Source organism: Artemia sp. Qi Xiang Cuo, chromosome 12, assembly GCF_049724085.1.
Source record: "Artemia sp. Qi Xiang Cuo chromosome 12, ASM4972408v1, whole genome shotgun sequence".
Taxonomy (NCBI): domain Eukaryota; kingdom Metazoa; phylum Arthropoda; class Branchiopoda; order Anostraca; family Artemiidae; genus Artemia; species Artemia sp. Qi Xiang Cuo.
In genome coordinates this window covers 74,224,272-74,234,388 of record NC_142805.1, presented here as the reverse complement: position 1 = coordinate 74,234,388, position 10,117 = coordinate 74,224,272, and the positions used below count along the sequence as shown (strand labels likewise).

Genomic DNA, 10,117 nt, shown 5'->3' with positions numbered 1-10,117 from the left:
AATTTTGAAGGGGCCCATAAATATATTATTAGCAACAGCAGATGATATTGCGGATTGATAATGAAAGGCAACCTGGATACTACACAACTTACTTATTGCCACGAATGCAGCCAATAGATACCGGTATTTGTCTTCAAGACTAGTAGGTACAGAGTTTGGGGGGCAGATCATTCAAGGTTCTTGGCACAATTTTAGTTTGGGTGTTCAGGACTCTGGAGACTAAGCTAAAAAAATTTCATGCACAGGACTTTCTACTGTTAGACAAAACTTTGTTGATTACTTTTATGGTCCTGGAGCTAATGGCTGGCAAGACTCTTCAGTAGCAAACCATAATACATGGTTTGCATAAAAATCAAGATACGCCATCTATGTTATTTCCAGAGTTACTGTGCCTGAGTTTGCTTGTTTGCTGTAAATGGGATAAAGCTATTGCAGTAATTTGAGGGTTTTTTTCATTGCTTTGTACCAACTAATAGATAGATTTATAGTTAAGTTAAATTGAGAGATCTTCTCCAATTCCTAGAATAGGTCTCTCTGGGCATCCTCACCAGCGTCATCTTTTTTCTCAAGTAGACTGAGGCGCCATTTATAACGCCAATTTCATATAGTATCATCTTTGTTCCCATATCATTAAGGTGATTATTTTTTACAACCCTCAGGGCAAGGGTTTTAAGTTATACCCTGGGGGCATATAAGGTTTTTATAGAAGGCGCTGTCGTAGAAACTTCAAAAAAGGCTCATTCGATTTGAACTTAAAAAAGCTAGTGCCCTTTTTAATATTCGAAAGTGATTTGAGGGAAACTAGCCCCCCACGCCCATTAGTCCCCCAACCAAAGCCCATCCAAATTTTTAGATAGCCATTTTGTTCAGCGTAATTGATTTTCAGATAGAAGATATATTTTTGAGGAGGACACTCCCCAACAACCCTCAGGGCAAGGGTTTTAGGTTATGCCCTGGGGGCATATAAGGCCTTTATAGAACATGTTGTCGTAGAAACTTCAAAAAAGGCTCATTCGATGGGAAATCAAAGTTCTAGTGCCCTTTTTATGAGTCTCAAGTGGTTTGAGTGCAACGAGCCTCCCCCCCTCACGCCCCTCTTTCCCCCCACCACCTTCAATCAAAATTTTTTGATAGCAAATTTGTTCAGCGTAGTTGATTTCCAGATAGAAAATATATTTTTGAGGAGGAAACTCCCCAACAACCCTCAGGGCAAGGGTTTAAAGTTATACCCTGGGGGCATATAAGGTTTTTATAGAAGGCGATGTAGTAGAAACTTCAAAAAAATCTCATTAGATTGGAACTTCGACAGGCTAGTGCCATTTTCAATATTTAACATTGATTGTCGGGCCAATAGCCCCCCCCCCCACGCCCATCATTCCCCCAAATATCTCCGATACAAATTTTCAGAGTCTCATTTTGTTCAGCGTAGTGGATTGTTACATATAAAATATGTTATTGAGGATGCCACTCCCCCACAATCTTCGGGACTCGGGTGTAAATTTTTGCCCTGGGGGCATAAAAGGTTTTTATAGAAGGCGTTGTTGTTGAAACTTCAAAACAGGCTCAGTTGATTGGAAATTAAATGGCTCATGACTTTTTTAATAGTAGTAAGTAGGCGGAGTGTACCTCGCCCCCCCCCTCACGCCCATCATTTCCCCACACACAACCCATCACAAGTTGGAGATAGCATGTTTGTTCAGCGTAGTTGATTTTTAAGTATAAATTAATTTTTTGAGGAGGACACCCCGCCAGAATGTTCCGGGCAAGAGATTTAATATATGCCCTGAGGTCTTATAAGGTTTTTAGAGAAGGTGTTGTAAAAACTTCAAAAAGGCTCATTCGATTGTAAATTAAAAGGGCTAGTGCCCTTTTTAATAGTCGAAAGTGATTGGAGGGGAACTAAACCCCCCCCCCTCACGCCCATCATTCCCCCAAACACATCCAATCAAAATTTTGAGACCATTTTGTTCAGCGTAGTTGATTGTCACATAGAAAACAAGTTTTTGAGGAGGACTATCACCCATAACCCTCATGGCAAGAATTTTAAGTTATAGCCTTAGGGCCCCCAAAGTGTTCACTGAGGTCGTTATTATTGAAAATTTAACACCGACTCAATTTTTCGTAAATTAAAGAGATCGTGCACTTTTTGACAGTCAAAAGATATTGCATTTACACCCGCCCCCCTCCCCCCCCACGCCCATCATTTCCCCAAACACACCCACTCAAAATTTGGCGCTATCCATTTTGTCGACTGTAGCTGATTTCCAGATAGAAAATGTATTTTGAGGAGGATGTTCCCCCACAACCCTCAGAGCGAGGGTTTTAAGTTATACCCTGGGGGCATATGAGGTTAGTCTAGAAAACGTTGTCCTAGAAACTTCAATAAAGGTTCATTAGATTGGAACTTTATAATGCCAGTGCCCTTATTAATAGTAGAAAGTGATTGGAGGGCAACGCGCCCCCCCCCACACCCATCCGTCCCCCCAACAGCTCCACGCCAAAGGTTGTTAGTTGGATTTTTTTCAGCGGAGTTTACTTCCAGAAATAAAATATATTTGGTAGGAGGACCCTACACAACACACAACCGTGCACGAGTTTTAATTTATTCCATGGGGGCATATAAGATTCTATAGAATGCGCGGTTTTAGTATCCTCGAACCAGGCTCATTTGATTGGGCATTAAACGGCTAGTGACTTTTTTAATTGTCAAAAGTGATTGGAATGCACCTAGCCCCCCCCCCACACGCCCATCTTTTCCCCAAACACATCCAATCTAAATTTTGAGATAGGCATTTTGTTCAGCGTAGTTGATTTCCTGATAGAAATATATTTGAGGAGGACACTCCCCCACAACCCTCAGGGCAAGGGTTTTAAGTTATACCCTGGGGGCACCTAATGTTTTTATAGAAGGCTCTTTCGTATAAAATTCAAAAAAGGCTCATTCGTTTAGACATTAACACCGCTAGTGCCCTTTTTACTTTTCTAACTTTTTTGGTGGGCAACTAGCCCCCCCCCCCGACGCTCATCATTTCACCAAACATATCCCATCAAAATTTCGAGATAATCATTTTGTTCAGAGTAATTGTTTTCCAGACAGATAGATATTTTTGAGCTGGAAACTCCCCCAGAACTTTCCGGGAAAGGGTTTTAAGTTATCACCTGGGGTCATCTAAGTTTTTTATAGATGGTGCTGTCTTAGAACTTCAAAACAGTCTCATTCGCTTTGACATTATATGACTAGTTCCCTTTTTCATCGTAGACAGTGAGTTCAGGGGACCTAGCCTCCCCCCCACGCCCATCAGTCACACCCCCCCCTCCCCTCAAAAATTGGAGATAGACGTTTTTGTCAGAAGAGTTGATTTTCAAAGAGAAAACATGATTTTGAGGAGGAAAATCCCCCACAACCCTCAGGGGAAGGGTTTTTAGTTATGCCCTTGGGGCATAAAAGGTTTTTATAGAAGGCGTTATCATAGAAACTTCAAAAGATGCTCATTTGATTGAAAATTCAAAGGGATAGTTCCCTTTTTAATAGTTGAAAGGGATTGGAGTGCAACTAGCCTCCCCCCACGCCCAGCATTCCCCCAAACATCCAATAAAAATTTTGAGACAGATATTTTGTTAAGCGTACTTGATTTCCATAGAGAAAATATGTTTTTGAGGAGGAAAATCCTCCACAACCTTCCGGGCAAGGTTTTTAAGCTATACCATTGGGGCATCTAAGATTTTTATAGAATTCGTTGTATTAGAAACTTCAAAAAAGGCTCATTCGATGGGAAATTCAATGGAATAGTGCCCTTTTTAATAATTAACAGTGATTGGACGGCAACTAGCCCTCCTCCCCCACGCTCATCAGTCCCCCACCCACTGCCCCGCACCATTGTTAGATCGCCAGGGAGTTCCTCCTCGGTGATTTCCAGATAAAAAATATATTTTTGAGGACGACAATCCCCTATAACCCTCAGGGCAAGGGTTTTAAGTTAAGCCTTGGGGCATATAAGGTTTTTGTAGAAGGCGTTGTCGTAGAAACTTCAAAAAAGGCTCATTCAGTTGTAAATTCAAAGGAATAATGCCCTTCGTAATAGTCAAAAGTGATGTTATTTGGGCGATTTTTTTCAGCGTAGTTGATTTACAGATAGAAAATATATGATAGGTTTATATATTAATAGATAGGTTTCGATGTTTTATTGTTTATTTAGTTGTGCAATAAAATCAGTGAAAACAGGACCACTAGGTAGAAGGTTTTGCACAGCCAGTCCCGTCCGCCCACCCCTTTGCACTGAACACGACCGCCTCCTCCCATGTTGCACAAATGGGAGGATAGCTCTACATACTGCTTGTTAATGGTTACCTCGTTTACAAAGCTATTTTATTTTATTTTTTTTATTAATGTTTTCTGTTAATAATTCTTTTACAATATAAAACCAAAGGTCATAAAGACCATAAGACTTTAATGATTTATTGGGTCAATTTATAAGCAATTCTCAGTTTTTTTTGCACAGCCAGCCCCGCCCGTCTAGCCCTTAGCATTAACCCTGAACCCCTAATATCCCCCCATTTGCAGTGCAAATAGGAGGATAGGTTAATATTCTACAAAGATTATATAATTATTCCTAGATACTAAAAGAATTTTCCCTGTTTGCGGATTTTGCTTCTGTATAAAAGGAATTCCTTATAGCCATAAAGGCAATAAGGTTTCGATGTTGTATTGTTTTTAGTTTCGCAATAAGATCAGTAAAAACAGGGCCACCAAATGGAAGGTTTTGCACAGCCAAAACTATTGGGCCTTCTTCTAAAAACTCCTTATGTTCAAAAAACAGCTCATTCGACTAGTTATCACATACCTTTTTAAGAGTCAAAAGTTTTGAGAGAGCCGCTTACACATTTTTTCTTCAAATGGACCAGACCAAATTTGGAATAGCTATTTTAGTTCAAAATATTCCTAAGGCAAAAATATTACAGTGACATATAAAGGTTTCTTATGAAGAAAATAGGACTGAAAATTGACTGATCATTTGACTGAAAATTGAAAGTTCGTGTTCACTTTTTAAGAGTCAAAAGAGATTGGAGGGTAACCAACCCCCCCTCCTCCAAGCCCTAAATGCATCAGATAAAAATTTTTTTATAGACATTTTTTTAAGATCGCTCAAAGTTATGATAACAAAAAACTCAGGGGTAGACACAGCCCCTCAGTGCCCGGGGGACGGCGTTTTAAGTTATGCCCTTTGGCATAACTGATTAAGGGGGGTTTTTAACTTATGGGAAGGGGTTTTATATGGGAAGAACAAACAGGAAATCTATTATAAGTATCTAATTATAAGGTTAAAATACATATTCTGTGGTAGATGCATAATTGTATTGGCACACAAAATCCTATTAAGGTCAAGTCTAAACAGTCGTGATTCTTTTGTTTCAGAAAATGAAATTGTCAAGACCCCCTTATTGGAGCTATTTTCTCAATCTATTCATTGTTGCCAATGGATGTCCACAAATTATACAAGCTGTTTAATGTTCATGTATAAGGTTTTTATCAAAGAGGTAATCGTATAGACTTTGATAAAAGCCTCATTCGATTCAAATTGAAAGTTCTAGATATGTTTTTTTAAGTCAAGAATAATAGTACAGTAAGTACCCCCCCCCATGCCTTACAAACTTGGAAATTTTTTCAATCAAAAACTAAAAAAAATAAATTAAAAAAAACTTTCCTAAAAAAAATTTTTTAAAATAAAATTAAATGAATTTTTAAATTTAATCTCAGGATAGAAAAATACCTTTTAAAATTTAAACTTGAAACGACCAGAAATTACTATTAAAGAATAAATGAAACACAAAACAAACAAAAATTACATAAACAATCATAGCAAAAACCATACAACAAGTAATAATATAAATAAATAAATAGGACTTAAAGCGAGTAATACTTAAATTAAATATGAATATCAAGCTTAAAACGAAAAAAAATATTTTGCTTTTAAAGTATAAATGAAACTCAAAACGAACAGAAATTAAATAAACCATCAATGCGAACAAACATACAATATATATTAATGTAAATGAATAAATACATCTTAAAACGAGTGAAACTGAAAAAGAATATACAAATCCAGTTTGAATCGAATAAAAATAACTACAAACAAGAGTACAGTAAAATTTTGAACTGATGAGGTTTTAGCAATTAATATCATTATGCATCAAATATTCAGTTTAATTTATTAGTTCTTTTCAAGATTGGTCAGGACAAATAGTTTCACTACAAACAAAATTTGGATACTGCTCCCTTCTTTAACTGTAAAAACCTAAGGCCTTCTGTGTCATTGGTGCTTCACTGAAAACAAATTACTCGTATATTACAAATTTATTATTTTACAGTTTTTAAAGCATTGAAAATGAAAATGAAATTACAGTGAAATCTTGAACTGATGGAACTTTCAACAATTAATGTCATAGTATATCTAATATTTAGTTTGATTTTTTTTATACTTTCTAAGACTCTGCAAGACTCATTTAGTTTCTCCCTTTTTTTAAACTCTGCCATTTTTTCTAACTAATCATATTTGTTTGTTATAAAAACATTTTATGACTTCTAGGCATTTCTATTTGAGCGTAAAACTTCAACTTAAACTTTGTGGAACATGCATTTTCTTGCATGCAATTCCAAATTATAATAAAATGTCAAGTTTTGGAGCATTCCATCCCTTGCATGTAAGTGTCATTGGCATTTTTGAATCCGCATGGTCAATTTAGAGGTTGGAGGGTAGGCTAATTCTCTTAGCAGCCCCATTCCATCGTGGTTTGTATCAAATTTTCAACGCCTGGTGTCCAGACTATCATATAATCTACCAAGCATACAACTACCCAAAATCAGTATCAATAAATAAATAAAAAAAATAACGAATAAAAATTAAAATAAATATGAGACAAAAACTCAAAAGGAGTATACATTAATATGAGTAGGGTTCAAAACCCCTATGTTTTCTGAAAGCCAGAACGTAATTTGTACTTCACTGAAAAAAAAAAATCAAATGAGTCTACTGAAAAAAAATGTGCATTGTCAATTTTAATATACAATGCTGATATTTATTCCCTAAAATCTTAATTAATTTTTGATTTCTTAAAGTTACAAAAGTGAAGACATTTCAAAGAATTGTTTTCAGTAAAGCACTAGTGACGTAGTAGGTTTTAGGCTTCTGCAGTGAGGCAATACCCAAACTCTTGTTTGTAGTTATTTTTATTCGATTCAAACTGGATTTGCATATTCTTTTTAAGTTTCACTCGTTTTAAGATTTATTTATTCATTGACATTAATATATATTGTATGTTTGTTCGCATCGATTGTTTATTTAATTTCAGTTCATTTTAAGTTTCATTTATACTTTAATAGCAAAATATTTGTTTTCGTTTTAAGCTTGATTTTCATATTCAATCTAAGCATTACTCGCTTTAAGATCTATTTATTCATTTATATTATTGCTTGTTGTATGTTTTTGGCTATGATTGTTTATTTAATCTCTGTTCGTTTTGGGTTTCATTTATTCATTAATATTAATTTCTGGTCGTGTTTATTTTTAATTATAAAATGTATTTTTATCTCCTGAGCTTAAGTTTAAAATGGCCTTTACTTTTCTTTGAAAAACTTATTTTTCGGAAAGTTTTTTTAATTAATATATTGAAGAGACTATCACTATTCAGCTCTCTGAAGATGATATACCAGTAGACCTGCCCAGTAAAACTTTCAGTGATGGGACCTCGCCTTTAACCTCTACTCGCATATCCCCCAAAGCATCATAAATCAAACTGAAACATCTCCTGGGAAATTTGTTCCCCAACCAGAGTCACTGTCAACCTTTTCAAATCCAAAATGTGCCAAAAAAAATCCTTAGATATCCAAACCCTGTATATTCCGTCGAAAATGTCTCACTAGCCCCTATACATTCTCCTGCTTCTACTCCTACCACTTTCCCACCCATTACCACTTCAAGTAACTGGACTTATCACGTTGTTTCATTACCACATACCTTTATTTCCACTGCTCAGTTTTCTACAGCTTCTAACCTCTATTCAAGTATTCCTCAATCCTCTTTCATTAATCAACCTAAAATATCTCCCGGAAAATCTTTTCCCCAACCAACCTTTTCAAATCTCAATTCCTAAGTGTGTCAACAAGAAAACCCTCATAAGGCATCCATCCCCAGTATGTCCTGCCGAAAATCCTTCACCAGCCCCAACTTATTCTCCTACTCTTACCACTTTTTACAACTGCCAGATTTGAAATAATCCTTTTTATTTTTATTTTTTAAGCTTACGATTTAATTAAAAATAAAAAAAAACAATAATTAAAAACTTTTATTTTCAAATTAACGTCTGAACCCTGACGGGTTCATTATGGGTTGGTATATCTTCTTGTACACTTCCCTGTAGTGTATTTTGCAATATACCACCCCCTCGTGGCTCAAATACTCGTTCAACGTGAGTCGTCTGCTACATGTGTCACATTTAAAACAGGTATTATGCCACACAGCCTTCCCGACTCTGATCCGCTCCGCCAGGAAAACTTCCTTCTTGTATGTCTTACAAAATTCTTTGGCTTCGGGTTCCCTGTCAAAAACTCTCTGAAGCTGACCAAAGTCAGGTCGTCTATCACCTGGGGGTGGCAAATTTTCTTCTGAAAACTTTTTGCACCATGCTGACAAAATGTGTTAAATGTTTTTTTTTTCAAATCAATCTTAAAATAACTAGTAAAAAACGAATATTATTTACATGTTTATTTATATATTATTAATTATATCGAACAGCACTTTTATTAAATTTCTTCTCATTTGCTTTGTACTGACATTAAAATCGCAGCTTTTTTCTGCTTTCTACATCGGTCTAGAACTTTTGAAAATATTTACCTCTATTGTTTTGTAAAACAAAGCGTATGAAATTCTCCTAAGTATTACAATGTAGGTTTGGAATTTATCAAGCTCGCATGAATGTATAATGACCCGTTTTTGCTGGATGATTTAAAGAAAATAAATGCGGTTTTCCTTTGCCTGTTTAGGAATTTAGACAAAACTTTGAAATGGGATTTAAGCTCAATTAAGAGGGCGTTTAAATTATATCGGAACTATTTTTTAGAATGAAATAATTTTTGTATATTATAATACACATAAGGATCTACCAGAGTTAACGTTTAGCATTCATGTCATGCGCTTGCCGGAACCTGGTGAGAAGTATTAGAAGTCCGCAAAGCTGTTACAGTGACTAGCTCAGTGGAAAAAATTTGCGCTATGTTCGGGAATAGCCAGAGTTGATTTTCTGGGATTACTAGACGGGGAAAAATAAAAACTACATACTCTTCACTATTCAAGGCTAAAGTACTGTTCACTGCTCAACAACAAATAAAGTCGCCAACAACAATTTAAACAGCTGAAGTTGAGCTTTAACGTTTTCCAAAAATTTGAGGTAAAAGCCCATCACTGGTTTTTACAATATATGAAACTAAGTCTGGTTTGCAAATAAAAACAGGTGTATCCATGCAAAATTCAAATAGAAGCTTCCTGCACGAACCACAAGTTTGGAGGAAATCTTCCCCCATCTCTGCACATATTGCGACTTCTGTAAATTCTAATTTGCTTGACGATATAGCCTTAACGAAGGCTACTTGCATAGCGTATGTCTTCAAAGACAGAGCATGATTTTCCGTACTAAATCCAGTGATAAAGTCAACATCAACGTTTAGTAGAGCTGCCCTGACTTTTTGTTTACTATATGGACAATAAGAATTGCCACGGCTATCACGAGTGGACTCCATCAACTTCTAGTTCGCTTCACTGGCTGTTAGAGTATTAGGTGTTAAAGACATTGCCTCATTGAAGCATGCATAAGCAATAGCCTCTCTCTTCTTTAATGTGTGCATAATTTTAAGCAACGGGACTTCATTTAAATGAATGACATCACAGTTCATGCTGAAGAAATAATGGTCCCATTCTATACTTGACAATCGTGAAACTGCTTTTATTACCTCGCGATCCACTCCACACCCAGCATACCAAATCAGAACTTTACATGTCATATTTCTAAAGTGTGACCCCTCAAGTATAGTTCTGAAGCTCCACTGATTCAGAAGTTGATTCAGAGT

The 10,117-nt window shown here is 36.1% G+C and overlaps 1 pseudogene; it reads right to left on the bottom strand.

Moving 5' to 3' along the window:
- Nucleotides 1–9,418: 9,418 nt before the first annotated feature.
- LOC148946499 (cytidine deaminase pseudogene) lies at nt 9,419–9,790 on the bottom strand (annotated as a pseudogene).
- Between the last annotated feature and the right edge of the window lie 327 nt (nt 9,791–10,117).